Source organism: Manis javanica, chromosome 6 (genome assembly GCF_040802235.1).
Source record: "Manis javanica isolate MJ-LG chromosome 6, MJ_LKY, whole genome shotgun sequence".
NCBI classification, from domain to species: domain Eukaryota; kingdom Metazoa; phylum Chordata; class Mammalia; order Pholidota; family Manidae; genus Manis; species Manis javanica.
Window position 1 is genome coordinate 34419439 of NC_133161.1, and position 17037 is coordinate 34436475.

At 32.2% G+C, this 17037-nt stretch overlaps 1 protein-coding gene across 12 annotated transcripts in view; it reads right to left on the bottom strand.

The window, feature by feature from the left end:
* The window catches only part of FOXP2 (forkhead box P2), a 568904-nt gene that overhangs the window by 490200 nt on the left and 61667 nt on the right, over nt 1-17037 (bottom strand). For all 12 annotated transcript variants that reach the window (XM_073238565.1, XM_073238561.1, XM_073238563.1 and 9 more), the window contains one exon: nt 14649-14793. The gene's annotated coding sequence lies outside the window, so the exon portion shown is untranslated. The remainder of the gene's footprint in view (nt 1-14648; nt 14794-17037) is intronic.

A 17037-nucleotide genomic window follows, 5' to 3' on the forward strand; every position in this document is an offset into this window, starting at 1 on the left:
TGCTGCAAACCAAACAGCAGCTTCCTTTATAGTTGTCCATATAAATTATACAGCATGGGAATGGCTGATTTTAACTTTGCCAAAAGTCACGGACCTCATATAATGTTTTTATTTGTTTCTCTTTTCCCATAGAGTTCCAGTGAGGCATTTTGTGCTTTATGATTATTTGTGGCGTGTTTCATTTGGAACTTCTGATTTCTATACATCTATGAAATGCTAATGGCAAACCTAACCCTAAGCACTCATTTCCATCCACTCATTTTCTTCTTGGAATCCAGTTCTATCATACCAGCTTTTGAGTGATGATGATAATGGCTAATAATGACTTAATGTGTTATTCCCTCCATAAAGCATTTTTGTTTAATAATAGCCCCCAATGTCCCATACCTAAAAATTGGAAAATAAAATAATTTCAGGTCTTATGGAAATAATGAGGAAGAAAGCTGAAATTCTGAGACAGAAAGGCCTTTCGGCCTTCTTTAAGCCCTACTACTAAGGAATTGTAGCCATTTTGAGGAAACCACATTAATCACTCCAATATTAAAACAGGAAAGAAATATCATTTAAGAAACTTAGGATGTTGCTGTCAGATAACCATTTCAGAAGTGGGCATTTTTAAGACTAAAAAAGAAGGCTCTGATCTTTTAAGATTTCTTAATAAAGGAATCTAAAATTAAAATGGCAAAATAGCAAAATCTGTTAAATCTGAATGGTGGGTGGATTTTGCTAAGTTAGTTTCTGTCCATTTTTGTATGCTTTAAACATTTGTTAACCAACAGTAGCAAATCCTAAAAAGTAAAAATAAAGAAGTACTTACTATAATAAACACAGAAGTGTGTTCAACAGCTAATTCCAATTTTAATGTTTGTCTTGTTTTGTACCACACTAACTAATCTTCTGGCAATTGAGTATGGCAGCTTGCATAAAACACATCTGGGTGCAACAAAACACTTTCCCCCAAATGCTCATGAATTTAAGACTAGGTCAAGATAAGGCTTTGGGGGTTTTCCTAAAACCAATAATTACAATAGAGCATCACTAATTAGCTATTTTTTAAATCTAAGATATAGCCTTTGAAACTATGTTGATATACTTTGCCAAAACTGATATAATAAAAGCACACACATATAGCTAAACATGTCAAGAAACAATAATACTAATTGATATTTACCCTGTAACTTACAGTTTTCAAAGTACTTTGAGCTACATTATTTCAGTTAACAGTAGACAATATAACTTGCCTATTCTGTAGGAAAATGATACAAGTGTTAATTCAGCACAAGTCTTGACATGCCAGGTGAAAAAGCTAGCCTTTGGCATACTTTCAATTGAAGAAGGCACTCTTAAGAATCTTAACTTGTTTAAATTGCTTAATATGCTAATTGTATAAATGAAAGTTGAATATATGACTGTGAAATATAATTTTTTTTATATTTTCTACAGTTTAACTGAAGGTTTAATACTGTGTTTCCATGTTTAAACTTGTAAACCTTAATCTGAGAACAAATGATTAAAGAACAAGAGACAGCAATAGGTGAAACAAGAATGTTATCTGATTATTGTACAGATTAAAAATTGATGCAAAAGTGCTATTTTACATATGATATGAAGCAAATATCTATCTAAACAACTTTTCAGAAAAGTGCATTTTCTTTCTTTACAAACACACAGCCCAAGAGCCTGCACTTCTGTGATGCTGACCTCTACCACTACCACCAATTCTGACAATCCCTTCAGGCAACCAACAACTGCTGATCTGTGGAATGTGCTCTTTGAACTGTACAAAAGCCTTCAGCCTTCCCTGCATTCTGCAAACAAAAACTGCCAAGTGCAATTGTTTCTCTGATTCAGCATAACACAAGTGTTACTTCTCCCCATTCCTTAACTTCCCAAGTGTTGGCAATGGCTCATAATGTCTACATTTATAAATACTCACAAAAAAGAACTATTTTTCCTAATCACAATTAAATTTATTTTAGAAGTATAATACATAAACAACATAATGTAAAATTCAACAGGCACCATATTCCCTTTTATGTATATGTTTTAAGAATTCTATTTCTACAGATGGATGCAAGGATTGAATGGGATTAGTCCTTTTAATTATATAACTAGGATCTTCAGCTTGAAATATTTCTCACAAAAAAAGACAAACACAATAGCCGTTTATATCCAATTCATTTACCAAAAAAAACTAATTAAGGCTAATAAGAATATGTCCTTCTAAATATAAACATCTCTTGATATTTAAAAGAAAATGAAAAGTAAAAAGCCTAAGAGTTGCGTAGATATTTTAATTCACCTACTGGTTAAATGCTAGAATGGAACATTCTTCTAGCTTAGATCCAACATAAAATGCTTTTCTTCACCAAGTGTGCCCTTGGCATTATGCACACCAGAGTATTTTTCTTTCTTATGAAGATAATAATAAAGCCAATACAGAAGAGTTCTATTTTTCATGTACACTAATGCTTCCAACTATTGGTATGTACAAACTATCAGCTGCATCACTCTATTTGAAAATATTTGAAGTTTTGTCCCCAAAATTAAGTTATGAAGAGACAAGACTCAATTATTTATTTTATACACAAAAAATTATCATCAAGTAGAACCAGGTATTATAAGAAATGCTATGAAAAGATAAGCCATATTTTTATTCAAAAAGAAGCTAACAATCAAGTTGAGGGAAGCGAGACACAAATGCATAAAGCAATTAAAGTGTGAGAAAAAAAAATATGATATATATTTGTCATTATTATTTAAAAGGAATTTGACCCTTTCATGGCTTATTTTAGTGAAGTTGAGCCTAATACCTTTTTTTGAGGACCAGAGGCATGTCAGGGTATTACAAAGCAAAACTGAACCTAATTGGCTTAGATGTTGAACCACCCTACAGAAATGGATTTCTTTCCCTTTCTATCAAATATTTATCTTCTACAGCAGTCAAATCACTTCTCATTGATACCTTTTTACTAATTGGGTCATATTGTATTTCATCTTCTTATTGATAGATGCATGCATTTAGTAAGTACTTATTAAATAATGTGTCTAGGAAAGGATAGTTAAAGATTCAAGCTCTAAAATAAGACAAGGTTCAAACTCAGGCTCTGTCACTGAGTAACAAGTGACATGTGCTTAACTTTTCTAAGTCTCATGTACATCATCTCCAAATGTACAGAGGTCATATAAAGGAAGCTGTAATCAACAACTTTGAACATTCATAGCCTCCAAGGAGCTATGCTTGAACTGAGTCTTAAAGGACAATAGGTGTTCACCTACCACGTAAGCAGAGGAGCATTTTCCAAACAAAGAGACTAGGGGCTCAAGATATCTTTGGGGACATAAGGAGAAGTTCTGAAATATTTTAGGTTATTGACTGTTAGACTAGAGAGGGCTTATATGTATGTTACTCTTTAATACTCTACTATACATATATATTCATTTACTAGAAAAACCCTTAAAAAGGGAAAAAAATCAAACAATCACCACGTTTGAAATCTTAGGATCAGCCTAATCTTTTTCTCCCTTCATTTATTATCAAGTCCTAAAAAAGGAACAACATGTGAAAAGCCACAAGGCACAAAATGACTTGAAGCCATCAATTAATACAATAGGCAAGAGAAAGTAGAGTAAGAAAGTCAGAAATATGCTGAGAAGGGAACGATGATGCTTGAGGGGCAGGCATATTCCAATTCTTTTCTTTTCTTTTTCTTGGTCTAAGTTTTCAAATTTATGAGCATGTTTCAGTTCTTGCATGGACTTGAAAACTGCTCTGAAGAGTTAGTTTTGATTTTACCCTAAATTCAAGGGAAAACAAATCCAAAATTTTAAGGAATAAAAATCATCTTTATTTTTAAAGGTAAGTCTTGGTACCTAGTGAATTAGTGGGGATAAAAGATACAAATTGAGAAAAACAGGCAGTCATTGCAGTGGGCCAAGTGGGAGTTTTAGAAAAGGGTAGTGTCAGTGGGATGTGGGGAAAGAAACACATCTGTGATCAAATTTGGAGGCTGAAGTAATGGGCCTAGGATAGTGAAGATGAACAGAGATGTCCAGGTGACCTAATATTTCCAACATAGGCACTGAGTGTATAGTGATGCTGCTATTCACTAAGACAAAAAGAACTGTGTGAGAGAAGCATACTTTGATAGGTGGGGCAGGAGCTGGCAATGAATTTAAATTTAGACGGATTCCTGTGGAACATTTAAGTAAGGGATCAAGGAGAGAGCTGTAAAAGTAGATCTCAAACTCAGAGGAAAAATATGAGCTAGAGATACAAAAGTGGGACTCTCAACACTGAAGATGGCAGTCAAAACTTTGGCAGTCAGTGAGCCCATCTAGAATAAAGTACACACAGAGTGAGAAGACAGAGACAGCATAAAAAGACCTAAATTTATGAGGTGAGCATAAAAAGGACTCACAAAGGAGACTTAGGAAGAGGAATAAATGAGAAAACATGACATGAGAACATGTGATGATAGAAAGAGGAAACCATCAGCAGGGTTAAATATTTCAAGAAAGACAAATGATTGGAAACTGTCCTTTTGAATTAGCAACAGTGACATACATCACTGAGGAGTTTCTGGGTAAGCTTAGCAGGCTAAACTCATGCAATTATATCTACTCCCAAATATGAATACAATGCGAATAGATATAAAAAGTTATGAACCCATGACCAAGATCATAACAGAAGAGGTGACATCCACTAAGACATGCAATGCATCTTTGATCTTTGTGTGTACAACATAGTCTTAGCACAGATCCCAATGAAAGTTGTTCAAGGAATCCATCAGTGTTGTATTCATTCATTCAATCCCCATCTTGTAGAATACAAAACTGGTCCAAGGGTCAAAAAAATGCAGAGGAGAAATTACATATGAGTTATACCCCAGAAAAAAAATTATCGGAACTGATGTTCTCAGGAACAATGTCCCTGTTTCCCTCAAAGTGAATTTAAACTAGCAATAATTATATTTTTAGATCTTTTTAAGGTAGATAAGAACCCACAGTAATACAGCCATAGTTTTTTGGTTTTCTCTTTTTATAAACCCAAACGAACTATTTTTGTCTTAACTAACAGAGATCATTTTCTTCAAGAACAGCCTTAAAGAATGTTAACTGCTCAGCCATTATTCATATTCATTTCAGCATAGTCTTCCAAAGGATTACCCCTCAAGGCAAAAGACTAACATTCACCTTGCAGTGCAGTGTAAACAGACAATGTCCTTTTATGAGAGAGAACATTAAAATCACTTCATTCACCAGAGATTTGTTAAACATGGACTATGTACTAGCACCACTTGGGCACTAGAGACACAAGGTTGAATACGGCACTTAAGAGTTTATATAATACTGCATGAAAATGATGAGAGTGGGACATAGGATGGTACTTTATGACATGAATTCTTAGTCTGTGTAAAACAAAAATTATAGCTTTCAGGTAGGTTTTGGCATATAAACATCTTATACATTTGCATTCATTTCAATAATGAAACTATTGAGAAACTGCACTTCTGAAACCACCACAAGTCATGATCTATATAGATTTAAATGCAAACACTATAGTTAGATTTACAATAACAAAAACTGACAAATTCAGTCTCAGATCACTTTTATCATAAGAAGATACTAATAAAAACAGTAATACAATTAAATATTATTTTGAAAGTTCACAACAAAATCGCAACTGTCTTTTGCACAAGACTGTTAATAACCCGGTAAGTATAAAGGATTTTGAAAACTTAAAAAGCAGGCAATAATTGAATGTTCAGTTAAAATTTACCTGGACAATTTTACTCTGAAAAATCTACATGGATTTGGAGTTAAAATTTGGTTTGGTAATTCAGAACACTTTTGTTAGTGAAAAGAAGACTGTGCTGATGTCCATAATGAAAAGGAGGGAGGGACAGTGACTGAAAGAGGTTCTGTGTGGCAATACACATTTCTCATCTAATAAGAGAAACTAGGGGTTGATTAAGTCAAGACTAATTAAAGATACTGAGAAAAAATAGCAATGAACAAAACAGAAATTATTAAAAAATAATGGCAACAAATAAACTAATTAGATTTCTTTCTCTGATACAAATGCTGACCTACCTCACTGACAGTGTAAAATTAAAGAATCTAGAGTAAAGGTCTTGCTTTAATCATTCTACCAACACTAACTCAGCCTGTTCTTACATCTAATAGACAAGATAAGTATAGTGGTATTATCTCCTAAAAACTACAAAATGAGAGCATCATACCATTTTCATAAAACTCAAGAGAACAGAGAAGCAAATTTGACTCCATTTCACCATTTTGCTTAGGGTCAAGCCTTCAATAAGAATAAATATCACAAACATGTAAATCTAATAATAAAATTACATAAACTTTCCAAACTATCTCAGTATATGATCCCACTGGGTGATCGAAAATCAAAATCAAATATATGCAATGATTACATATACAAGAAAAATTTATCTCTAGTTAAAGAAAGGAATTGCAAACATTGAAAGAAGTTACATTTAAGTGGATAATGGGATGAATTGTAATGGACCAGAAGGAGCATTTACAGCAACATAATGATGAGTAATCTAACAGTAAAAACAATAATAATGGGAGCTTTACTTAATACTACATACCAGGAGCTGTGCAGGATGTTTTATCTTTCCCCATTAAACTTCCCCCAAATCCAATGGTATTAATTTTTACATGATGCCTTTTAAAAAGCAACATTTATACTCTGTACTTGATATGCATGATTTATAAGAAAACTAAGATTACCACTTCATAGTATAACCTCATTAGAGAGACATTTAGCAGTATAATGCAAAAATAAAGATGTGGTATCCTAAAACTGAGACATTCTACTTCAAATTATAACATTTGCAAAACTCTCAAATACGTGCACAAGAAGATAAGTACAGGTATGTTCACTGTAGTATTGTTTGTAGTAGTAAAACTTGGGAAACAACCTAATTGTTCATCTATTAAAGGTAGGAATTTTTAAATAATCATGCTGTATTCAACCCACAGAATGTTATAGAGCAAAGCAGTTAAAAACTACTTGATTACTAATCACCAAAATGGCAAAAGTGAAAAAAGACAGTCTCAGGGCTGGGAAGATGTGGAGCAACTTGGAACTCTCAAACATTGATGATGGAAGGGTAAACTGGCATAACCACTTTAGAAGACTGTGTGGCAGTGTCTACTAATGTTGACACTATTACACAGATAACCTAGGATACAGACACAAAGTTGACATGATGATACAGACTAGCATACAGATAGATATTCTGCTCCTAGCTATATAGATATGAATAACATGCAAAGGGTATTTACAAAATCTTCAGAGTAGTATTATGCCAAATACTCAGAAACAGGAAAAAACCTAAATGTCACAAAATAGAATGGAAGTAAAAAAACAACAGTATATTCATGTAATGGAATACTAGATAGCACTCAGGATAGACACTTAACTACACACAGTAGCATGGAGGAAGCACATATGCTGTCAGAGGTCAGTATATGATTTCCCTGGCTGGGAGTAGGAAAGGAGTAACTAGAAGGTGGGAAAAGGAGGAAGAGAATTCTAAAGTACCATAATATACTCCATGTTGACCTCCATACCGATTACACAGATATATTTATTCTATGAAAATTCAGCAAGATAAAAATGTATGATTTTTACAGTTTTCAATATATAAGTGTATAAATGTATTACATATTTCAATAAAAGCTTGCTTTGAAAAATAAAATTAAGAAATCAAAACTGTGTGTAATAGCATGAATATTGTAATTTTGAAAAAAAATTTTCAGAATGGAAAATATGAAAGATTTTAGGTCTTAATACATTTAATGCCTTTTGGATAAACCCAAAATATACTCCATATGTACTCTTATTGCAAAAAGAAAATCTAGGTCTTTTAAGATGTACAATAATAAAATCATTAAACATTTGAGTTTAGCAGAAATGAACTTTTGGTTGTATATGTAGTGAACATATTCCTTCAAACTATTCTTTAATACTTGACCCAAGCAAAGCTACTTTGCTGCTCCAGTACCATATTCCATAGGACTGTACTCAAAATGGAGCACATAAATAATAATGGTTATATGGTAGAATAGTCAACTCCACAAAACTAGAATACTGATACACCCGCTAAACAGAGCTATTTATTCCAGGAGTACTCAGTGTCTTATTCCAGATACCACTCTGCATCATTAACTTGGAAGTGGACTCAATATGCAATTAATTGGTCCTTCACATAGATTGGGAGGTTACCATCTATCTACTTTGTGTTTAAATGTTTAACAAGTTTTGTCTTTACCATATTGTCTTAAAATCTAAAACACAAGTTTTAACTAGTTTGCTTTTTTCTTTTAAATAATAATCTTTTAATACAAGAGGTCATGCTTTCATGATACTTAGCTCAATGGATTTTATCCTTGTATTTAAGCTTCTGTTTCTTTGTCATAACCCTCTCTTCAGTGTCTGAAAGAAGCCAATTTAGTTAAGATTTGAGGTAGTTACTCAGCAGTCACAAGACACAAATTCAGGTAAGATATTTACACAAGACATATGGGCTACTTTCTTAAGATATTAATAGCTGCTTTTCCTAAAAAGCCTACTTCATTATAAGAGAACATGAAATATCATACCTCATTTTGTTGCATTACAGTTTTGTCAAGATTCAAATCGGTTATGAAGACAGTTGTACAAAGCTGCCCGAAGAAACTGGTGCCTTGCTATTTAGTGAAAACTAAATCACAAATGTCAATTTTTCAGATTAAACTCCTAACTTGAATTTTTTGTCTTGTTAAAACTGACATGTCTCTTTCCAGACATTTAATAAATTATTTTGTTATCCATATTCCCACATCTCAAACTGACCAATACACATCTCTCTGTACTCCAATCAGAATACAGTAGTATTTCATTGTCAAGGGAATATAAAACAAAGCTTCTATCATCTGCTGGGAATTTGTAAGTGAAACAAATATTCTTTAGATCTTCCAGGTAGGATAATATAAAAGTACAGAAATACTAAGACACAAAGAAATACTAATTTTGAAATATTTCCATGTGGTGATAGACTCCATTATTTCCTGAACTCCAGAACTACATCCATTCCAGAATTATCTACTTCAAAACTTAACAGCGACTAAATGGCTACATATTGTACATTGCTGTATAGAGAAAAAGAGATGACAGAGAGAGAGAGGGGGATGGAGAGGGAAGATAAATAGATCTACAGAGAGAGAAAAAGAGAGACACAAAGATAAATATATACATGTATATAAACATGTATCTACATACAAACTATTCATATTTCCTTATTTATACACATACTTCTACATACATAAAAGGGACAAGAGAGAAACCATTACCACTTGTTAAGTTCCTGCTTTGGGCCATGTCATAAATGTTTGATCATTTAATCTTTACACAGCCCTTTAAGAAAATTATTATTTCTTTTTTATCATGCAAAATTTACAAAAGATCAAATTAGAAAATATGTGGAAGAACAAACATTTGAACCTGGGTCTGTCAAGTGCAAAAATGAGACTCTTTATTCAATGGTATGCTTAAAATAAGCTATAGATAGATTGTAAGTATTGCTTTGTGTCTCCTTAACATAGAAAAAAAAATTTTCTGGCACTATGAAGATACATAGTTGGTTTTTGAAAAAAAATCTGATTTTACTCCTAAAATTTCACTATGGTAAAGGAAAAGTTGCTACAAAGATAATTCTAAAACATGTTTAAAATGCAATTCCTTGGTAATGTGGGTTTTGGCCAAGAGAAATCAAAATCATAGATATTTTACAAATGCCAAGTTTTCAGAGAAACAAAAAAAATAAATAAATGCAATAGCAACAGATGCATGCTCCCCAGACATGTGTGTTGAACCTAGCTCTATCCAGAGTCAGAAGAAAAGGGGAAATTTTCTATGTCATTCTTGCAAATAATAAATTCCTGGTTTCTGTTAATGTCAACAAGTCAAATAAGATTATATTCACTCCTTGGAAAATTAAACAATAGCATGCTGAGAGAAAGAAGAAAGAGGAAAAGAAAGAAAAGGAAGAAAAATGTATAAGGGACTAGAAACAAGAATATATTTGGTACTTCTTCAACTGACACTTGGAAATTTCTACTCAAAAAAAGAATACAAAGAGAATCTGTGTTTTTCATTTTTTAAAAGAACATAGTAATGTAAAAATTAAATTAAAGTCCAACTTATGTGGAAAAGTACTTCTGAAGATGATGGACCACAGGAAAAATATTTTTAAATTTAAGGAAAGAAGCTATGAACAACTCAGTAAAGATGAGTGATTCAATACTACAGAATAGTTTTGGCTATATTGTAAATAAGAATGTTTTTAAAGTCAAAACTGAAATATCTATCAAAATAAAGACAAGTTTATGCTAGGTAAATAAACTGTCACAAAAAGTACTAAATATATGCAAGTATAGAGGTCCTCTTCTACGGACATTAGCACTTTTCCCAAATAAAACACACTGCTTATACTACCACAAAATACTGCTTTTAAGATTCTATCTTTTTAACTTTGAATATTCAGTGTAAATAAATCAAATGTGAAATTATTTCACCTTTTCTCAGAATTCTACTTAACAGAATCATTAAAATTATTTCGAATCTTTTTTAAAAATTATGTTAGATGTGCACAAAAGTACCTAAATGTTTTATTTTTAGAACAGTTTTAGGTTTTACAGGAAAATTGAGCAGAAAGTACAGAGAATTCCCATTATACATCCTCTTCCTTAACCCCAAAAGACAGTTTCCATTATCATTATTTCTTTAACATCAGTGTGGTACATTTGCTACAACTGTTGAAACTGAACCCATATTAAAACACTGTTACTAGCTAAAGTCCAGAGTTCACATTAGGGTTCACTGTGTTGTGCAGTTGTATGTTTTGGGGTTTTTTTTGGTGTCATTAATATACAATCACATGAGCAACACTGTGGTTACTAGATTCCCCCCATTATCAAGTCTCCACCACATAACCCATTACAGTCACTGTCTATCAGCATAGTAAGACAGTTGTACAGGTTTTGACAAATACATAATGCAGTGTATCCATCATTATATAACCATACAGAACAGTTTCACTACCCTAAAATCCCTCTCTGTTTCACCTATTTATACGTCCCTCTCCCCAAACCCTGGCAAGCACTGCTCTTTTTATTGTCTCCGTAGTTTTGCGTTTTCTAGAATATTATATGTTGGAATCATACAGTATGTAGCCTTTTAGGATGGCTTCATTCACTTAGTAATATTCATTAAAGCTTCCTTTATGTATTTTGGGGTCTTAATAGGTTCTTTTTATAACTGATTGTATGGCTGTATCACAATTTTGTTTATCCATTCACCTATTGAGGACATCCTGGTTGCTTCCAAGTTTTGGCAATTATGAATCAAGCATCTATAAACAGTCTTGAGTGGGCATAAATTTCCAACACATTTTGGTAACTTACCCAGGAGAACAATTACTGGATTGATTACATGGCAGGTATTGTATTATATGTATGTTTAGCTTCATAATAAACTTTGAAACTGTTTTCCAAAGTGAATGTATCACTTTGTATTCCCCCCAACAAGAATCAGAGTCTCTGTTACTCCAAATCCTTGACAGCATTTGGTATTTTCAGTGTTTTGGATTTAGCCATTCTAACAGGTATGTGACTGATATGTTAATGTTTTCATTTGTAATTCCCTAATGAAATAAATATTGAGTGTCTTTTCTTATGCTTACTTGCCATCTGTTTATCTTCTTGGTTAGAACTGATCCAAGCTCTCACCCATTTTTATCTGGGTTATGTCTTTTCTTATTATTTACTTCTTTCTATATTTTGAATACAAGTCCTTTACCAGAAATGTGTTTTACAAATAATTTCTTCTAGTTTGTGACTTATTTTTTCATTCTCTTAACAGTGTCTTTCTCAGAGTAGAAGTTTTTTCATTTTAATGAAGTCCAAATTTATTAGTATTTTTTTTCATGGACTGTGTTTTTGGTGTTTTATATGAAAAGTCACATCCAATCCCAAGGTCACTTAGATTGTTATTTTCAACAGTTTTGTAGTTTTGCATTTTACACTTACCTATACTATCCATTTTGAATTTATTTTTGTAAAAAGAATAAGGCTTGTGTCTGGTTTTCTATGTATGGATGTCCATTTGTTCCAGCACCAATTATGAAAACACTGTTTTTTCTCCAAATTGCCTTTTGTTCCTTTATCAAAGATTAATTGAATATATTTGTGTGGGTCTATTTCTGGGCTAATTGTTTCAATTACCTATTCTCTCATCAATATCATACTGTCATGCCTACTAAAGCTTTATAAAATGTCTTAAACCTAGGGAATATCCATTCTCTGACTTTCTCGTTCTTCAACATTGTGTTGGCTATACTGGGTCTTTTTTACTTTTCTATAAAAACTTACGAATCAGTTTATCAAAATTCACAAAATAATTTACTGGGTTTCTTTTTTAAGGATTCTGTTGAATCTGTAAGTCAAGTTAGGAAGACTTACATCATAACCATACTGTGTATGTCTTTCTATGGCTATAAAATATTTCTATATTTATTTAGAAATTCTTTGATTTTCTTTTACTAAAACTTTGTAATTTTCCTAATACTCATTTTGTACATACTTTGTTATATTTACACTTATCTCTCTTCCTTCCCTTCCTTCCTTCCTTCCTTCCTTTCTTTTTTTTGGCGTTAAGATAATGGTATTGTACTTTTAATTTCAAATCCTAGTTATTTACTGCTGATATACAGGAAAGCAACTGACTTCTGTATATTAGTCTTGCTCTCCACAACCTTGCTATAATCGTGTATTAGCTCACGAGGTTTTCCTGATTGATTCTCTGGGATTTTCTACATGTATAATCAACAAAAATAGATAATACAAATAGACAGCTCTATTTCTTCTTTGTCATTCTGTATGCCTTTTATTTCTTTTTCTTATCTTACTACCTGGGCTAGAATTTCCAGTAAGATGTCAAATAGAAGTGGTAAAAGGGGACATCATTGCCTTGTTCCTGATCATAGCAGAGAAGAATCTTGTTTCTCACTGGTGGCTTTTCATAATGCACATATCCATGCAACCACTAACACAGTAAACAAACGTTGCTGACACATTAGAAGGTCCTGGACCTTCTACCACCTAAGTACAATTTAACCATTATCTCTACTTCTGTTGTAAACGCTTCTTGCATACCTGACATATAGTCTAATTTTGGGACCTGATATATATAAAATAATACAGTAGTATTCTTTTCATCTGGTTTTTTTTTGCTCAACATTATGTTTATGAGATTCAACTGTGTTATTGTTACTATACTTTATCCATTTCCTGCCTGTAGAGCAGAGATCAGCAAAAATTTTTAGTTAATGACAATTTTTTCCAATCGTTCATCAACCTCAAACCAGTACGTGTGAGTCCACTACTGATCCATGAAATTTAAATAACTTTTTAAAGTTCCATTACATTTTTCAATAATAAATATTATAAAGCTGTAAGTGAAGAACAATTATTTCATGTCAGTGAAAGGAATAATATTAGTCTTTTTCCAAGGTCTTCAATTATAGACTCTAGTTCAATGGTAGAAATATTTAGAACTGCATCTTTTTTATATATGGTTCCTGCTAAATTCAAGGATTCTAATTCAATTATAAATTATAGGTTGTCAGGAAAGGCCACAGTGTTTTACCACTCCATCAGATGTTCCAAACAACAAGATTAAACATAAACTTAGAAATTAAGGAGGTTTCTCACTGCAGACCACTTTGACAACTTTGTTAGATGTTGTGTCAATAAGAATATCACATTCACCCATAAAGATTTGTGTTTCAATTCTGGAGATAACGGGGGGAGTGTGGTATTGTTGTATAACTCTAATAACTATTCATTTTCTACCACATAATTTGGACATCTTAATATCAAAATAATAGCCTAACACTGAGTTATTCCACTGAAGAATGAAAAAGTTACCAGTTGTAAGGCACAAATCAAATTTCTAGCAGTAAAGTCATCACATATGAAGTATGTTTCCACAGGTACTTCTGCTGCACCAGGTAACTTTTCAGATAAAATTGGTGATGAGAAGAAACTTCTTCTTAATAACTTTTCTAAGACAAGTATTACCTTTAATCATCATTTTTTCTATCAATTTCTGAGCAGCAACTGAATTTTGTTTCTATATAATCATTAATACACACATCTTTTTAAATTCTTCCTAACATGACAGGGCATCAGTCTTTCCAGTGCACTGAGCTGACAAAATTTATATATTTTTATAGATTATGGATATGAATTCAGATGGCACAACTGCAAATAGTAAATCAAAAAAAGTTACCTTCTTTTCATTAGAATACTTTACTTAAAATTCTTAACAGTTCTCCACCAAAAGATAAAAATTAAAATTAATCAATTTTGCATTAAATATTATGATTGTAACCCATTACCATATATTAGAAAATGTTAATACAAATAGAAATTTAAAATTACCAAAACACCTATACATTTCATACAGAAAAAAAATCTAAATAACATTGTTATAACATATTTTTCTATTAATACTTGAACAGCCACAAGAACTGAGGGATGGAAAATGCAGAGTACAGATGACTTACATTTGGAGGGTTAGACTTTAATTCTCTCTCCCAGGACTGAAGAGTCTTATTCTTTGTGCTTATAATGCTCCTTCCTCCAGGGTATTCTTCTACTTCCAGAATAGATCAGGACAAAGCTTCAGTAGACTTCTATTATTTGTTTGATCTAGAGGGAAATTACACTTTTAATCAATTATTACAAAATACATCAAACTTTTTTCTTACTGTGCTAGGGGTTGGGGGCCTCTCATTTTCTGTTGGATCTGAGGTGAACAGAGAAAATAGGAGTTGCCATGGTTGATTATTATAATAAATAAATCAAGCACTTTAAATTAACACAACTAAAAGAAACGCACATTTATCTCCTTTTTCATTTTTATGGCTAAGCAGCATAGCAAGAAAAATTAATATTCAAAATCCAAATGACTACAGAAGCCTACTCAAATGTATTTTTTAAAAGACTAACATAATTTTGCAAATCTATGAGTTTGAATGGACTGGCAGAGACGATTAAGTATCAAATACTTTTACTCATTCATTTTAACATCTTAGGGCTAAAGAATTACAAGATGATTAGAAAAGTGTAAAGGAAAATCCATTTTTAAAGATTTTAATGAAATAATAAAAAAAGATGATTTTAAGAGCATGAGACAGACCAGAAACAGATAGCAAAGGGTCTGTAGGCAGGGCACGATATCTGGGCAAGAATTTTAAAGATGATACAAAGGTTGGGAATTGCTATTCAAACAAAGCATGTTGGTCCAATTAAAGTTTATAACATAGATACATTTTAAATGTAGATTCATGTTAATTCTTTAATCTATAAGATGTAAAAATACAGCACATTCTACCTTTACAAGGGAACAGAAAAATGATGCACAATTATTTGACCTTTGGTGGTATGAACATTCATGATTTTAAGAGAACTAATTTTATTCCACAAATTTTATCAAATTGTAAGTTTCTAATAATGGATATGTTCTGCCTCATTAAAGTGAAATATTAAGATAAATGTGTTCAATTTATGCCATGCTCTGGATCCACTCTTGCCTTATCTTAGTCTTTCATATTGCTTTCCATTAAAGAATAAGTTGACTATGGGATGAGTATTTGGAGAAAAATTGGAAATAAAATAGATATGTTTGGGTACTCACAAATTTAAGACTATAACACTTGTGATCATTATTATTTTTAAACATGAGTGTGGGAATATAGTAAAGAAATGAAGCCAATCAATATCTGTATCAGAATAGCTAAATACAAAAAAAAAAATACATGTGGCCAGAAGAGTACCTCTTTATACCATCACTCTGATCACAAATTGATACTTGTGTGATGATCCCCTTGTTTTTAACCTTTGTAAGTGTAATTTGCAATATGACAAGCATTTGTCTGGCATACTTGACAATTACTTCAAGGTGAAACAAAAACACAAATCTGACTACCAAAAATTAAAGCTATTGAGGGAGAAAACTCACTCAAGGCTAAATTTTAAGATTACAGAAAACGTGTATTCTGTTTTTAAATGATTCAACTAATCTTGGTCTGATTAAAACAGACACCATCAAATTTATCAACATGCACTTTCTATACAAATATTTCCACATAGCTTTTCAAACACAGGTAGTTCTACTTTAGTTTCTAGAACACAGAAACAGTTTTGCTGTATTTTGGATGAGTAAAGATCAGTGCACATTCCTTTAGGGAGGCCTTTTGAACTGACAAAGGATGAATGATTGACATCAGTAACAAATACTTTTTGTTGTCCCAGAATGACATGTCATTATACCTATGCTAATTAATGCCAAACATATCTACTACATGTGTCAGAGAAATATGCCAGACCCTTTAAAGAACACAGCTTGAGTGTGGCTAAAACTACATTATAGATATGGAAATAGATGCCTTTGTGAAAAAACGTGACCTCTCTTCCTCTCTCCTCATACACACACACACACACACACACACACACACACACACACACACACGTAGAATATACTTTCTGCGATAGAAAAAACCCACCCAACTGAAACATACAATTAGCTGTACCTTGTCTTTTTCATTGGTGAAAGTATTTTTATGAAAAGCAAACTCTACCTAGCAAAGTTCAAACACACTATCATCTTAACACTAAAAATATAGAAATAATGTACTAAAATGTACTAAAATACTAGATGGGATCTTCACAAACTAAACTATCATCATGACATTTCACTACATAACATTGAAGTTTGTTCCCAGATTCTCTCAACTACACTGGTAGATCATTAACAATGGGAACTACACATTAACCACTTCATAACCCCTATTCTCTAGGACAGAATTTAGTATATAATGGGTACCAGGCTTTTCTAAATAGTTCAGTAATCAAAACTGTATATAATATTTTTGTCAGAGAATTCAGTATATG